Genomic DNA, 16,388 nt, shown 5'->3' with positions numbered 1-16,388 from the left:
AGTGATTAATATGTTTGAGTTGCAACATGTTTTTTAACCCTTTAACCCTGATGCAGTGAGTATCTTCTCATTTCTTCAACAACCATTAGTTTGATAGAGAGCGTAAAGCTTGGACTGAATTTCAATGGATGAAGGTCATGTGGTCTGATGAGTCCAGGCTGACCTGTTCCAGAGTGACAGGGTGCATCAGGATGAGAGGAGAGGCAGATGAAGTGATTACCCATCATGCCTAGTGTCTACACTACAAACCTGCAGGGTCAGCGTTAAGATCTGGGGTTGCTTCAGTTGGTCAGGTCTAGGTTCAGCAACATTATATAGTAAAAAAAAATGATGGAAGTAAATGTTGAGACATTGCCTGAACTAATGCATGCATTAATTATTAATTAGATTAGATTAATTAGAGTTTGTCATCTCCTGTAAATGCTAAGAGTCTTGGATGTGGACAGTTCAAAGCAGTGTTTTTTAACATTTTTTGTCTAATTTACCCCCAAAGACCAATCAGCATTTACATATTTGCTAACTACTGCTCATGTGGGCTCTAAACTAAATGTGTTATACGGTAATAATTTCAATATTTTGTTATTTATTTTACCTCACATTTTGATCAATCTGTTATTGTAATTATTTTTAACCATACTTTGAGCTAGCTACACTGCAAAAATCTAAATCTTACCAAGTGTATTTTTCTTATTTCTAGTCAAAATATCTCATCACATTTAAAATAAGGCATAATCACCTGAAGGGTAACTTTTCAGTGAGATGTAAGGACTTATTTTTAGATAATAGATCTTGAAAATCTTATTTCCAGAAATCTTACCAAGATAATTTTCACTTGTTCCATTGCAGATTTTTTTTTTTGCTTAATTCAAGTTTTGTTTTGTTTTGTTTTTTTCCTTAATTCAAGCAAAAAATCTGCCAATGGAACAAATGAAAATTATCTTGGTAAGATTTCTTGAAATAAGATTTTCAAGATCTATTATCTAAAAATAAGTCCTTACATCTCACTGAAAAGTTACCCTTCAGGTGATTATGTCTTATTTTAAGTGTGATGAGATATTTTGAGTAGAAATTAGAAAAAATACACTTAGTAAGATTTTGGTTTTTGCAGTGTATATCATCCTTTTCGTAAACGTTTATCCAACCTACCAGCAAACTAATGCACTGTTTGAAGGTTTTAAATTGATCCAGACTGAAGGTTGGGGAATTGAACTTGTATAAAATATAAGCATGATCTATTTTGGTTTGGTTTTTATTTCTTTTAAGAAAATGCATGTGGAGTCATGATTATGTAACTAGTAACTGCAAAGGGAATGCCTGGAAGTGTTAGACGCTACTTGAGTGGACAATGAGAAAAGGCTGGAAAACAACTTTGTGTGTACATTCATAGGATATCTATTTTGAAGCATTACTGGCTTTGTCAATGCTTTTCCAACAAATATGACGTCTATTCTTCAATAAACTATGTGTGGATAGTATGTAATGTTACAATAAATATTTCATCGGGGAAAAAAACAGGGACAATTTCAGTTCCAGTACTACTTCAGTACTCCATATATTTAACAAAAATGAAGATGTCCAGATAGAGAAATCCATTTTTCTTTTGTAATCTTTTTGAAAAATTGTTGAAAGCTGTTAACTTTTGATGCCAATCATAAAATCAACAGCTGTGTTTCAGATACATTCTCCAAAGAAAATGAAGTAGCCCTGCAGCGGTTATTTTTGCACTGAAAACCAACTGAAAATCCATCTGTACAATTCTCCTTATCTCATGCCCTGATTCACACACAGAGGGAGGGGGCGGCAAGTTGGGGAGGAGGGTTGTTTTTTTGGCAACCGGTTTTGTAAAATCAGCTTTGCTTTCAATAATGTTTTAGCTCACTCCCATGTGGCCATTAGGGTTGCCGCTTAGTACGCACCGTGCAGCATGTAACTCTGATTTTGTGTATGTATGTGCATGCGATGTCAAGAGGGAGTGTGTAGGAGCACAGGGCTCAGCTCTCCATTATAGCTGTGATTAATGGCCTAAATGAAACACAGCTGGGACGTAAGGGTAAATGATTTCTCGCACAGCCCGTCTTAAACAGTGAGATTCTATTTACTGTTCTCTCCCTCGCTCACTCTGCCTCTTTTCTGCCTTTTGTCTGTCTCACTCGCTTTTTCATCAGTCGTCTGTGAACTTGTAAGTCGCCGCCCTTGCTCTCCGTCTTTTTGTTCTTTTGATTTTCTCCGTCTTTACCCTGCAATCACTCTATATTTCACTCACTGCCTGTTTTTTCTGTCTCAGTCTATATCTGTCTGTAGTCTCAATTCTCTCCCTGTCCAAACCCATTTGCTTTCACTTACATTATCTCTTCATTCACATTGCTCTCTTCTGTCAGTTTATCCCCAACTGTCTAGATTCTCTTTCATTTCCATACTGTTATCCAACGCTTTAGGCTTGTCAATTATATTTGTTGTCTGTGTTGCTGCTCACTTAAGCCCTGTGGGCTTTGTCTACCCTGCTGCCCAGACAATTTATTACAAATTATTCTTTGTGTTTTAATAATGTCAATTAAAAGAACACTACTTTTTTTTTTTTCTTTTTTTTTAATTCACAGTCTAGTAAATATATATTTCAGCACTTTTTTCAAACATGAGATAATGTTCAAAACAATGTGCTATTGGAATACTGGCTGAAATCTGTAGTTTCCAAAGATATCTGGATGTATCCTGTATGACAAAAATGTTCACAGTGCACCACTTGAACTATCTGCATCACGTAGAGCATCCTTATCATAATGTTCTTTTTTGTAAAATGGAAGATGCCACTGAAAGTGCATTAACATCAACTACTATGTTGGAGTGCAGGTAAAAGTACCCTATTATCGTATTTTAAATAGAGATATACAGTTGCGGAAAAACTTACAAGACCACCCTTGTATTCTTCAATTTCATGTTCATTTTAATGGCTGGTACAACTAAAGGTACATTTATTTGGACAAATATAATGATAACAACAAAAATAGCTCAAAAGAGTTTAATTTCAGAGCTGATATCTAGCCATTTTCCATGGTTTTCTTGATAATAACCAAAATCACTTCTGACATCAATAGCAATGGCACTGTACTGACAAAAACAGTGCTTTTAGGCATTCCATATTTTCTTTTCTGTCTGTTTTAGTCACATGATACACACAGAAGTTAGTACTTGATTGCATAACCATTGTTTTTTTTTTGATGACTTTTGATGGTCTAATAATTTTTTCCACAACTGTATAGGCATATAAAGGAATGGAATTGTTATGGTGTGATTTACTATGATGCATGCTCATACAGTTAGAGTAATTTGCAGCAAAAAAAAAAAAAAAAAAACTGTGACAAGATAAGGGGTGGGGATTCAGCACTAGAAACATCTGCCACCATCCTGTATCATTCTGAAATGGGCTAGTTTGGATTTAACCCATAAAGACCAAGTGCTACTTTTATGTCAGTTTCCAAATGAATTTTTCTCTATATTCAACCTTTCTTAAGTGATTTATCACCTTATTTTGTGCTTTTTCAGTGTAAGTTATGTATTTTCGTATATTTAATTGATTGATCATATAAATGTTCATGGAAGCTCAGATGAAAACTGAAGAAAAAGTGACTTTATTTTAGCAAAGATATCAATAACTCAACATAAAACAAGCATCTCCATCCACTGTCATTTATCCAACTCCATTGGTTTTACTGGTGAATCAATGTTATAGAAGATGACGGTGTTTCCACGTTCACTAGGGAGCCTCTGAATGTCCAAATGGGTCATATCTGATGACCATGAAAAGATGAAAAGCTGTGTTTTACATCAATTATTTACATGTATTGATAGCATTAGCAGATCACCATTTATTAAACAGTTTAGATCAGTAGATGATTTTGGCCGCCAGTGGCTGTTTGGATCTTTATGGGTTAAATCAGAGACTTACAGTGGAAGTGTATTGGAATATTGTAAATAAAAGGAATAGACTAAGGGCCATGACCTCAACAGGAAGACAGTCCTGCAAAATAATCTATGAGGATTGAAAAATCTGGAGAAAAGTCTCTAGAGCAGGGGTCTCAAACTCATTTTCTTTCAGGGGTCACATTGAGCCCAATTTGATCTCAAATGGGCCAGACAAGCAAAACAATAGCATAACAACCTATAAATAATGACAACTCCAAATTTTTGTCTCTGTTTTAGTGCAAAAAAAATCCCATTAAATTATGAAAATACTTACTTTTATAAACTATCCAAACAAAAAAGATGTCAGTCACCTGAAAAAACTGAAATTTCTTAAGAAATATTAGTGCAATTTTAACAATAACTTCTCAGCTAATACATGTGCATTATGGATCGGATCTACAAAGACATTAAACACTTATTAACAGACAGAAATTTGTTGAAATTGTGCTGAATTTTCTTTAGACATGTCAGGTTGTTCATATTTGTTCAGGTTATTCACATTTTATTGTTACAGGATAGTTCGTAAATGTAAATATTTTCATCATTTAATGTTATTTTTTGCACTAAAACAAAGACAAAAATATGAAGTTGTCATTATTTATAGGCATAATGTAATATTATTTTTTTCACATCAAACCAAGAAGAAAATGTGCTATTATTTTACCTGAGATCATATTGGTCTGTATGTGGAACCTGAACTAAAATGAGTTCGACAGCCTTGACTGTGGAAGTTTTTGCACTTTGCAAATTCATCCCACGGGCCGGATTAAAACCTTTGACGGGCCGCATTTGGCCCCCGGGCCGCATGTTTGTGACCCCTGCCCTAGAGCCTATAGACACTAGACCAGGGGTGTCAAACATGTGGCTCAGGGGCCAAATGCGGCCCACCAAAGGGTCCAATCCGGCCCACGGGATGAATTTGTGAAATGCAAAATTACACTGAAGATATTAACAATCAATGGTGTCAAAATCATTTTAATTCAGGTTTCACATACAGACACATACAGTTTAATCAGATTTCAAGTGGGTCAGAACTAGTAAAATATTATCATAATAACCTATAAATAATGATAACCACAAATTTTCTCTTTGTTTTTTTGGTGCAAAAAAGTAAAATTACATGAAAATGTTTCCATTACCAAACAATACTTTTATAAAAAATGTGAATGACCTGAACAAGTATGAACAAATGGAAATGTAAAAGTAAATGAAAAGTAAATGCAATTTGACCAATATTCTGTTTGCTACTAAATGTTTTGTGCGATTGTAATGCACATGTATAAATGATAAACTGATAAACTTAGGCGGAATATTGTTAAAATTACACTTGTTTTTCTTAGACAATTCAAGTTGTTCATGTTATTCAGATTTTTAAGGAAACATTGTAGATGTAAAACTAATCATAATTTTAATAATTTTACTATAATTTTACTTTTTTCACTGCTATTATTTTACTGGTCCGGCCCACTTGAGTTCAATTTGGGCTAAATGTGGCCCCCGAACTAAAATGAGTTTGACACCCCTGCACTAGACACTTGTGGTGGTGATGGATAAGATGGAGCTGTAGATGTGAGAGTTGAGGTGTTTAGGAGCCATAAAATAGAAATAACAGTGTGAGGGAACATAGGTTTGATGGTGCACAAGAGAATAGCTAACAGGGAGCATGTCAGGTTGTGATTGGATGAAGATGGAAATCAGCTAATTGAGCTTTGAGATAGGAGGAAGCTGAGTTTGGGATTTCGACACCATTCAAAGACAGAGAGTCCTAATGACTGAATCTTCACTAAGCTTCATTTCCTTAAACAAATCATGGTCGTCCTTGGCGGCGCTAAGCACAGGCTGCGGTGACAGTCCTTTTGTAAGATAATGTCGCTTGAGAACTTCTGTAGGTGGAACATTTGTAGTTGTGCATTTATCATTAGCATTATGATGACTATCGTATTTCCACACGTAGGACTCGGGCATGTATTTCTCTCCACGGCATTAGGTACCGTGCCTTTATTTGAAGGAGGCTTGTATTATTAGACCCAAGCTGTGATCCATAATCATGTAATCCCTGTATGCCTTGATCAACACTTGGTATTTTCAGCATGTAGTTGCAGCTCTGAGGTTGTTCTTTCAAGTGGTGAGAGGGTAACTTGGAAATAGTAACATGCACATAGTGGAAGTGAGGAGAATGCTGAAAGAAAACCATTCCCACCAGGAGGAAAATGTGCACCAAGGACTGACAGTAATATAATACCCATAACTCACTAAAAACATCAGATGGAGGTACTTGAAAATCCACCAGTTTTTCAGTCCATTTTAGTATTCTATGACTACTACCAGCTCTAAAGGACTCTCTAATATAGTGGTTGTCCTTGTAAATGATTGCTTAGTTAATTCAGGGGCTAATAGAGGAATTTGAGGCCTGCCATTTGGTCTGTGATTGACAGCTTGTTTGCCAGCGGAGCTTCTGTTTTTTATTCATACATTTATTCATTTACTCAACAGCTCAATTGTAGTTGTGGTTAAGAGGTTATGCTAACAAACCTCTCAAGCATTTTGTTACACAAGTGTTTCAGTGTTTTCATCCGTAAGTTCCCGCTAGCTTGGTAAGTTTAGTGCAGTACCTCCTCAAATAATGGGCAGGGTCTATATTCACGTCAGCTTCAGAAGACACCAGGTCTTTATTTGAGGGAGGCTTGTGTTGAAGTCAGGCTTTTATTTCTAATTTTGTCTGTTTAATTAAGTAGAACTGGTCCTATTTAGTGCAAAACCGTGTTCTTATCCACTTCCATTTGCATTAAAAGTACTGTAATGCACTGTTCTACAAATGTAAGGTTTCTTTACCCATCCATCCATCTTATATCGATTTTATCCCGGTCCAGTTCATGGGGGCCGCAGCCTGTATTGTTTCAGTGGATAAAAACCATTCTTTGTATAAGAGAGCTTTTATTGTGGAAATGTTGCCTCCCTGTAGTGCTTGCAAGTTTCAACAAATGAAGAAGACAGGAAGACACACAGATGCAGTGGCTGAAATCAATCAATGACCGTTTATACAAATGATATGGAACCACAAAGTTTTCAAAACAAATAAATTATGTTGTTGAATGTATTAAATTAAACCTTTAGAGGAGTACATTGTATTTAGCTGGGGGCACATTACATGACACTCCAACTATTATTAGAGACCCAGCCTGTTATTTTAACTGTTTTTATGTGACACAAATTTGTTTCCAGGTTAAAGGTACTGGTTTAGGCCACTGTGAATTGCATTCCACCTGGACTGCTGCCCCCCAAAAACAGCACAATGTATGCATATAATAAAAATCAGGCATTTGACATGAGTTGTCGATTGGTTCTTTGCAGGCATTGTTAGTTGTTAACTAAAGCCTCAGTCACAAAGCTTCTTACAAACAATGGGTTTGTAAGAATCTCACGGTTCGTGCGAGATCTGGAGTTAGTAGACATTCATGGAGGGAGCAGTAATTTCTTACGGCAGTCTAATGAAGTCAATATGGCTGCCGTTCAAAACTCAAGAGCAACTTGAGGCCTCCGTGAGAAAATGACGTGATTTTGTGTCGTACTAACACTGTACAGTTGTCACAGCCTTCAGAAGGGTGCCTTGGGACCTTCCTTCATCAGACCTACGGCCACTTCATGAATTATTTTGTCGTAACTTGGATGTACGTCATCCCTATGTGACACTCACGGTGCTCTCAAGTCAATGGTAGGAAGATCATACACTGTTTCAGAATATTTAGATTGGTATATAAACAGTGGTTGTGTACTAAAAGTGTGTCGTGATCATCGCATTCAAGATGGTAATAATGTCAACAAGACTGAAACTTCTACATCTGTAGTCATGTCCACTTTCACTTCTCCAAAAAAATTAACATAGTTTAATCTTAGAGTACTGCTCATTCATTATTCCATTCATTCATTTTCTGACCCACTTTATCCTCCAGACGGTCGCGGGGGTGCTGGAGCCTACCCCAGCATTAGAGATGTCCACACATAATTTGGTGATGATTGATGCTCTTTTCAGACATTAAACTACGTTAAGCTTTTTTTACATTAAGTGTTTTAGAACGTGAATGTGCATTTTATGTGTTTGGGATCCTGCGCTGTCCGTGGTGCTGGTGAGTCACAATAAGACATCAAATTAAGAAATTTGAAGTAGAAGGTATAAGAATAAAACAAAGATACAGAAGAATAATAGAGGGAAGTGAACATTAAAAACACTAATCGTCTGACACGCACATTCTCTCCATCCACCTGATCCTCGTCCCTGTCGACTGTGCATTATCTCTGCAGATTTCTTCAAGCTTATTTTTCTGTTAATAAAACACTTTATTTAGTACTGTGCGTTTGAGTCCAGTCATTCACTCCGTCTTGACTGTTTGTATTCGATCTCCTCTAAGAATGGCATCAGTGCCGCACGAATGACACACTACCGCCTATAGAAACACCGTATATCCACCGTAAGAAAGCTGTACGAATATCTGTCTGGACGTTCGTTTGTGTGTATGTTGTAAGGGACCCCTAAAAACAACGTAATGTGTTCTTGTGATCTACTTGCAGCCAGTGCAGGAACACGTGGGCTCTGGAAAGGCCTCCTGATCCATGAACGTCATGCGTTGTTCTTAGGTTGTTTCTAAGGCATTCATTAGGGCGACCTGTGAAAGGGGGTTTGTAGTGTGTACATGGAAAATCTTGGACAAGATCACCCACCTGGCTACAAACTTAAAAATAGGACCAATGGCCCTGTAGCTTACCGGCCAAATTAAAAGCTTTGGGAAATGTATCCAGATGCCATTTATCATCACCCAGTTATGTGTATTTATTATATTACAGAAAAAGCCCATGTTTTGGTCGTATTCCAATCTGATCTGTAAAAAATTCAAATTCCAACCTGATATCATTGATATTTACTGATTTATTGGATCAATCCACTTCCTATCTCTTATAATGGGGAAATTTTTCAAAGTCGCACCAAATCCAGAATCAGATCTGGATCCAAACAATTTCAGTAACTTTTGTTGACATCATTGTAAAGAAGCTGTATACCAAGTTTGAAGTCAATCGGAATTGTGGTTTCGGAGAAGAAGACGATTGAAAGTTTTGTAACGGACAACAGACGACGAAGCTGGACGCTGCATGACGACAATAGTTTACGGCCTATCTGTCAGTAAGCTAATAAAAATGGTCCATGAACACTCCATTCTTAACAGTCCACCTTGAGAAGGTTGTACAAAATGGTCCATAAATCGTTCGCATGATGTTTGTAGCTGTTCAAAACAGCGTTTGTGACTGAGGCTTAAGTCTACGTCTGTTCCTGAATCAAGTCTTTTAGTTCAAAAACAGACATGGGTATCTCCTAAGATATAATTAAACACCAGGTGAGAAAAACAGAGATCAGAGTCTTTACATTTGGATAGAAAATGACTTTGTGAGTAAATAAGGTAAGACTTTGAGGCTTTAGTCTGTTGATTAGTCAAGCTTTACTCTGGGCAAAAACTTTAAATGAATCATAGCAATGACTGCACACACACTGCAAGCTCTTATTGTTGGTAGGAAACCACTGGCCTGCTCCTAGGATTTAATGAGCTTGTCAGTATGCTGTAGGAGTGATATAGACTTCATAAAGGATTTGTATCCGTCATTAGTCAAAGCTTTCCAACAAAAGTTTTAGGGAAGAAGTTAACAGCAGCCCTGCAGTGGGTTCATCCATGCAAATGAAATGTTTTTCCTCATTGTTAGATGCATAGAACAAAATATGGTTCAAAGAGACACACACACACACACACACACACACACACACACACTAAAACTGTGCTCTAGTTGTCCAGATGTTCCACAATGTGTGGTGTTGTTAAAAATCTCTACATCACAAACAAATTACATAATGCTGTCTGCTCAGACACTGCTGTGACCAAAACAACTCCTCACTTGAAACAGCAAAAAGAAACCTTTTCTCACACACAGTACATCAAAGTGTCCCACAGTTAATCATTTAGTCTTTCTGCACGAAAACATAAACTAAAGCTACTATAACAGGAGGTTATTAGAGGCTGTTTATTTTTAACTCCATATCTTTACAAATCCAGTTTTATCAGTGATGTTCTGACTTCATACCGATTATAGAGTCAGAGGTTTCGTGGATAGAAACAGATTTGTCCTCATTAAGAAAAAAATATGTGACCGAAATATGTAATGTGAACAGAGGGCTCTTGGGTGGATGCAGTCTGGAGTCTGAATGTTTCTAGGTACGTATCTGAACAAAGAAGCACAGTAGAAAGACAAAATATCTTGCTGTTCGAAGATACAAAATTCAGCTGCATTTCAGGAACTTGTGTGTAAAATGTTACATGAGGAGTTTTCATTGTTATACAAGTAAATAATAAAACATGGTGTGATCTTGAATAGATAGCAAACATATTAAAAAGTAAATATATGTTTAGCTACTTTAATGTTCCTGAGCCAAAGCTACTATATTCACAAACTACCACAACAGAACAGTACCACACTTTATGGACAAAATTGTAAATGACATCCTTTAAATCACTATTTTCATTTTCTACCTGCAGAGAAAAGATATAGAATCCCCTGTGCAAAGAACATTTATTAAAAAATGTTCCCTGTGACAATAAAGTATCTCAATCAGTAAATAGTAATTATGCTCCTCTGCACATAGCACTTTATATTTATCAGTATTACCTGAACTCACATCCTCATGTATAATATAAAATGCATTTTAGTATCTTATTGAGTTGCCACTTCATATTATGTGTTTTGTTTTAATGTGACAGACTTTTCTGTGAGGGAGTGTTTAATGTCATTTCATATTTGCACATGCAGATCAAAGCCAGATTTCTGTCTTTTATATAAAAAATGTAGGTTATAAAGTATTTTTCTATTCTATTCTGGTTTCTACATTTGTCTGCATATCTTCTTAGGTGCTGTATAGTGGATCTACAGTAGACAAAATAACTACTGTTTTTATTTGAGGCTACATTAAAACTGTCAGGTAGGGTGAGAGCTGGGCAATATGGCATAAAATATAATTTCAATATATTAACATAATATGAAATGTGATAATTTTGTCAAATTTAAGAGCATCCTGATAACATCTGCAGGTTGAAGAAAGAAGGTTTGTGGGCTCAACTTTAATATTAGTACGCGAACGCATTTTCATACTCATACATATGTAGTGCTATGTATAAATAGAGGAAAATATGAACTTCATCGCAGATCTGACATGTACACACGAACAACCATCAACACACAACACTCATACAGGACTTAGATTGACCAGTACACTTATTAAATTGGATGTCTTTGGATGGTGGACATGTGAAAAACACACAAACTGCATCTACATGACCACTTTGGTATAAACATGTACCTTTTATCTATACATATGAAGTAAAAATGTCCAAATTTTATTGTCACAAGTCACTTTTCCATTGGACATCTGACATCCGGCTTTACCAATATTTACTAAATGTCAAAAAAATAGAAGTATGTAATGTCGGTTTTTCCATTAAATCACAAATCCAATGATTTCTTTATTTATTTTCGCGAGATGAAACAAGAATTCACTCCATAAACATGGCGACAAACATAAATATGGTATTGATTTACAGATATATTCATTCTTATTATTATACAGGGTGACCCAAAAAAACGGAAATTTTTGAAGTGTGTATTGGCAGACGTGAGCAAGAGGCAGCACTGCGAGACAGTGACCTTGAGCAAGTAAACACAGCCCCCATTTTAGTAACCATGGATCAGTGGAACGGGCAACAGTGTGCGTTAGCCATAAAAATGTTTTATAAAAACGGTGATAGTTTGACAGCTGCGCTGAGGGAGTTCCGACGTTTCTACAACTTAGGACGTCACGGTGCTGTTCCATCAAAACACGCGATAAAATGTTGGATTAATAATTTTGAAGAGACTGGATCTGCCCTAAAGAAAAAACCAACAGGACGACCAAGAAGTGCTCGTACTCCTGGCCCCCTAGATTTGTCCGTTTGTGATTTTTTCTTGTGGGGCTATCTCAAGAGTAAAGTGTACACGACTCGACCAAGAACTCTGGATGAGTTAAAACAGAATTCAGGATGAAATTCACAGTATCCCAGCTGAGATGTTGCAGCGGTCAATGAGGAATCTCAACAGCAGATTTCAAGAATGCATTCGTACAGGAGGACACCATCTACAGGAAGTAATTTTTAAAAAATGAAAATTCCATCATTGTTTCTTAAATGGCATGTTTTAAGGTTTCAATTACTATGAATAAAATATTTTTCTTCCATCACTCTTGGTTTTTTTGGATTGTTAAAAAGTTCCCGTTTTTTTGTGTCACCCTGTATATTACCCCTCTATCTCGTACTAAATTAAAAAATTATTGGGTTTCCTGGTGTGTCCACACATACGGCGACATGTTTCTTCTTCGTTTGTTGTAACGTCCGTCAACATCCATTTTTTAAATTCACTTGACTAGTTGCGAAAAAAGGTCTTTCCGCAGTTTTGCATGATATACCATTTGTACTATGCCCAAAAAAACCACCTCTTGCCAGCGCAAAAACTTTTAATCGAAAAATTAGACTTTTGGCGAAACTGTTGTTTTTCCATTTGGTAAATTTTTATACGCAAGTTATATTTGCATAATTTGAGAGTCAATGGAAAAGCGACTATTGTGTAATAATTAATGCCTTGAAGCATTTGCATAACAAAATTATTTGATCATCTTGTTATTTTTCATTAAAAAAAAAAAAAAAGATGTAAACAAAAGTGTGACAAGCAAGCTGTCAATCAAAGCTCACACAGCAGATATCAACCTTATTAGACCTATAATCTTATTAATGGAGCAATTATCGCTGTTTATTTATCACAGGGCTCAAATAAATCAAACGAGACCAGAATGAGAAAAACCTTGACTTAGTATTTCTTATTCAACAGAAGCCACAGGCCAGAAAACAGCATCTCGTAGCTGTCACTGATATTACATTTCTGAGATGTTTAAAGATATTTTAAGATATTTCCACTGTGGTTTCACTTTGAAGCAGTAGTTGTTTCCCCTTAGAAAACAAAGCTCCAAAAAAAGTTGCATAACCTTGGTTGTAGTTTGTTATCGTGAGTGTAGGTCTATCTTTCCCAAACATAGAGTCACTGCTCTATATCTGCAACCTCGTTCTTTTGGTCACTATCCTCAGCTCGTGACCATAGGTGAGAGTATGAACATAGATCGACTGGTAAATTGAGAGCTTTGCCTTTTGGCTCAGCTCCTTTTTCATCACAAGAGAAAAGTACAGCATCTGCATCACTGCTGACACTGCCCTAATCCACCTGTCGATCTAACACTCCATCCATCCATCCTTCACTCATGAACAAGACTCAGAGATACTTAAAGGGTACCTGGAGGGAATGTTCATTGCTAGCTATTTCAAAAGATGTAGATTGTTGTTAGTGTGTTTACTTTGGGTTAAAGTGTTACACTGGAAAAAATCTAAATCTTATCAAGTGTATGTTTCCTCATTTCTAGTCAAAATATTTCATCACACTTAAAATAAGACATAATCACCTAAAGAGTAACTTTTCAGTGAGATATAAGAACTTAATTTTAGACAACAGATCTTGAAAATCTTATTTCAAGAAATCTTACCAATATAATATTTACTTGTTCCAATTGGCAGATTTTTTGCTTGAATTAAGCAAAAAAAAAAAATCCTGAATTAAGCAAAGAAAAATCTGCCAATGGAAAATGCAGAAGTATTGCCTGTGAACAGAACAAACGCTCAGTTGAAGACGTAAGGATTTGTCACTTTTGTTGGATCGTGACAGAATTCCTTCCACACCGCCACCTACTGTTTCGGCCCTGTAACACCCACTTGTACTTGGGGACGGGCCATGGTACGTGCTTGTGAATGCAACATATGCAGGACAGGTGCAAGCATATCCAAGTACAGCATAGATCCGGATACCCAGTGTGAAAACTTAAAACACCCTTAGAGGTGCTGTACTTCATACCAGCTGCACCCAGGGTGTGATTTGTCAAAAAAACAGACGGGGGGGGTTTGGAGTGTGTGTGTGTGGGGGGGGGGGGGTGCGGTCCATAACTAACGTAACTAACGTAACTAACAGTGGCGTGAAACAAAAGTGAAACTTTACGTACTTTCAACGTCCAACTCCAAGGTTCTATTCCTCTATTATACAGTGGATCTTTTTTTTTTTTGTCTTTAACTTGTCTTGTCCAGCATCCTAACAGCAGAATGGTAGTCTGGCTGCCTTTTGGTGCTGAACAAATTTGCTTTGCCAAGGGTAACTTCATAAAGTATATGAAGCTCCCCTTGATATTCTACTGTCTTTATCATGAGTTTTGTTTAACCACATTTCAATGCCGCACCTGACATGGGTGGTGGTGGGGGGGGGGGGTGAAGGGGAGAGAACAAGAGAGAAGAAGGTGGCGAAGACCCTCACAAAAAAAGTATCAACAATACAAACAGTAACAACCATGGTGATAATTATAATGGTAACAGTGACTACAACCAGAACTGACTAAACTGGGCAGAAGAGAGAGAAAAAACTAAACAAAACAAACAAACAAAACTACAAGAAGATACAATAAAATACATAAGACCAATTAAATGATGAATATAAGAAAAGAAAGCATGAACAGAATATTGTATACCACGTTCACACAAATAATACCAGTTACAAATCCACAAAACATCAGTTGTTCACATTAATCTGCTGTGACAGAGTGAACAAGGCAAAGAGAATGAGGTGAAGAACACAGGCATGCAACCGCAACCGCACTCCCTCCAAGGATCAGGGACTGACAAAGAGGGCCCCAAGGCCTGGCCAACCAGCAGACACCACAGAGAGGGGGGGTACAGTGGATCTTACACAAAATTTTCACAGCTTCTAACCTGTATCCACTGGACCCCCTCCTGCTCTATGGGCCCCATGAATTTGTCACACACACACACACACACACACACACCCGTGCATGGGGACGTTTGCAAATTCTGAGACTGCTGACAGTTCGGTTCAAATGAACGTTAGTGCCAGTGATGAAGGATGTAGGTGTAAGAAAACTGTCACAACCTGCCTGTTATTTACATTGGTTGTTCACCCCCACCCCCCGAGGATGAAATTCATTGAGCAGAAGTAGGGATTTAAATCCAGAGGGGGGGTTGATCCACTCCATCCCCCCCCAACAAATCGCACCCTGGCTGCACCTACAAGTTGTTTCCATAACAAACTATGAACAGAATTGGTGACACGCCACAACCGCACAGCTCTGGCAGAATCCAACCCTCACCAAGAATGAGTCCAAATTACTGCCAGCAATGCAAACCAAGCTCTGACTCATACAGAGACCGAATAGCTCTATATAGTACTTATTTATCAGGGGTGTCAAATAAACAGTCCATGGGTCAAAACCAGCCTGCCAACGGTTCCAATCTGGCCTGAAGGATGAATTTGTGAAATGTAAAAATTATACTGAAGACATGTACAGTCAAGGATGTCAAACTCATAAATAATGACAACTTCATATTCTAAAATCAAAAAAATGTACAATATTATGCTTGTTACCTCCGCCATGGAATGGTGGAGGTTATGTTTTCATCGGGGTTTATCTGTCTGTCTGTCTGTTTGTTTGTCTGTCTGTTAGCAAGATAACTCAGAAAGTTATGGACAGATTTTGATGAAATTTTCAGGAAATGTTGATGCTGGCACAAGGAACAAATGATTACATTTTGGTGGTGATTGGGGGGGGTGATCTGCCTTGGTGGAGGTCTATGCTCTCCAAGTGCTTTTCTAGTTATTAAATGTTTTGTGCCTTTATAGATTCACTAGAATCTGCAACACACAAACATAAAGAGTTGAGGCATAATATTGTTAATATTGTATTTTTCTGAAGACATTTCAGGTTATTTTGGGTGTTTTTTACTTTTTTGCACTAAAACAAAGAGAAACATTTGGAGTTCTATAGGCTATTATGGTATTGTTTTACTGGTCCAGCCCACTTCAACTCAAACTGTGCTGTATGTAGCACCTTTGATAAAGTGAGATTGACACCGCTGTTATATATGCTGTTAAAAACCTTATTTATAGCTGTGGAAGAAATAACTGGTCTTACTAATACTAAAGCATCCACTCTTTGTTTGCACACGATGTTGACACCTGACACTCGACTGCTCACTGCTGTGGTAGCAGCTTCGTCGTGGTGAAGGTAAACTGTTCGTTGCCCTGAAACAAGCCCTCTCTGGTCTCTGATGACTGGTCTCCCGCCTCCTCCCCCCTCTGCCTCCCCCTGGACCACAACAACTTTGATTTCTGTGGGAGCTGGGGAGGGGGCGAGGCTGAGCATGAAGGCAATGCATCAAAACGCCTTTGCAGTGCCACTGATAACACAGCGCTGCCTCAGGAATAAT

Source organism: Sphaeramia orbicularis, chromosome 19 (assembly GCF_902148855.1).
Source record: "Sphaeramia orbicularis chromosome 19, fSphaOr1.1, whole genome shotgun sequence".
Classification (NCBI taxonomy): domain Eukaryota; kingdom Metazoa; phylum Chordata; class Actinopteri; order Kurtiformes; family Apogonidae; genus Sphaeramia; species Sphaeramia orbicularis.
This window is presented reverse-complemented; position numbering follows the sequence as displayed.